Source organism: Chinchilla lanigera, unplaced genomic scaffold (genome assembly GCF_000276665.1).
Source record: "Chinchilla lanigera isolate Chin_1 unplaced genomic scaffold, ChiLan1.0 scaffold00066, whole genome shotgun sequence".
NCBI classification, from domain to species: Eukaryota; Metazoa; Chordata; class Mammalia; order Rodentia; family Chinchillidae; genus Chinchilla; species Chinchilla lanigera.
The window spans coordinates 11,642,039-11,643,524 of NW_004955467.1; the positions used below are offsets into that span (position 1 = coordinate 11,642,039).

The 1,486-nt window shown below is 59.0% G+C and overlaps 1 protein-coding gene across 1 annotated transcript in view; it reads left to right on the forward strand.

The window, feature by feature from the left end:
• The first annotated feature begins 279 nt into the window (after positions 1-279).
• Wscd1 (WSC domain containing 1) overlaps positions 280-1,486 on the forward strand; it is a 41,948-nt gene continuing 40,741 nt past the window's right edge. The window contains exon 1 of the mRNA XM_005399657.2: positions 280-369. The gene's annotated coding sequence lies outside the window, so the exon portion shown is untranslated. The remainder of the gene's footprint in view (positions 370-1,486) is intronic.

Consider the following 1,486-nt stretch of genomic DNA (forward strand, 5'->3'; position numbering starts at 1 on the left):
AGTCCCCCCTGGGATCCAGAGAGCTCAACTGTCACTTCATGGCCATGGACTTTGTTCCAGTTCGGTGCTTGGCTTGACTAGCTGTGCAGACCTCCGTGAGTCCCTTCCCCTCTGGGTGGCCCTTGACTGACCTGCATGAAGCCTGTTAGGACGGGTCCCCATCTAATCCTCTCCCGCTGCCCTGCACCTGTTGAAATCCAGCGAGCTCCTCTGAGCCCGGCCAAGCAGCTCTGCCAAGCAGCTCTGCCCCTAGCGGGAGTCGGAGGCATGCAACTCCCTTTCAGGAAGATGGGGACAGAGCCGTCTCCACCTGCACCTGCCGCCTCTACTCTTCTCAGCCTCTGGGAGCATCTTAGCAGCCAGCCCTGGGTGAGGACTGGGTGCCAGGGGCACCTGACAGGACAGGGTGCATGCTGTGACTTGAAAGCTTCTGGAGAGCAGGGGTGGGACTCCTCAGTGAAGGGAAATCCTTAAGGTTAGACCCAGACTTTATTTAAGGGGGAGGAGGGTTGTGTGTGTGTGTGTGTGTGTGTGTGTGCGCGCGCGCGCGCCTGTGGGGAGATGCCCAGTGTGACCCTCTATACAAGAGTGTCTGTTAGTGGACTCCATCTGGTGTGTGGCAACACTTCTGTGGGTAACTGGCTCAAGGAGGGGTCTGTCAGTGTGTCAGTGCAGAGCAGTGTGACCACCTGCTGGCAGAGCCCTACATGTGTAGGGAGATGGTGCCAGTGCATTGTGGGCTTGTGGCTCGGTGTGGGACTGTCTCAGATACTCTGTGTGTGTGCTCTAGTGTGTGCTTGTTTCTGGATGTGTGTGTGTGGCAGAGTCTATACATATGTGTGTCTGTGCCAAAGATGTCGTTGTCAGTGTCTCACTCCGCATGGGATGGTGACTCAGTGTGTGTCTATGACTCCGTAATTTCTTATCACAGTGCTACAAAGTACATAGTGTGTGTGTGTGCGCGCGCTCGCGCGCTCGCGGGCACGCACGCACCTGTCGTCCTGCCCCAGCTTGTTGCTTAGGGTGGGCCGAGCTCAGAGTGTGTGTGTGGTGGGGGTGTCGGTGTATGTCTGTGAAGCGGTGATTCCGTGTGTATCTGTACCAGACGGTGTGTCTGTCACTGTGTCTGCATCTGAGTGAGTGTGGCGGCATGCCCCTCAAACAGTGTTCAGTGCTTAGTGTGTGTGTGGGGGGGGGGTGTTAAGCGCCATAATGTGTGCTTTAGAACCAGCGAGGCTCCAATGCAAGGTTGTGGCAGAGAGAGTGTCACAGTGGGTGTCAGCGGCTTGACTTGGTAGCATCGCGTGCGGCCCGTGGCGTGTGCCTGTCTCAGGAGCCGGGTCAGAGTGTGGGTCCCCTGGCACCTAAGCCCAGACCCCTTCTTCCAGGAGAGCGGCGGGTGTGCGCGCCGGCGCCGCTAGGACCCGGAGGCGGCCGGCCGCTGTCCCCGGGCCGCGCGAGTGAGCATGTGCAGAGCCGGGCGCCC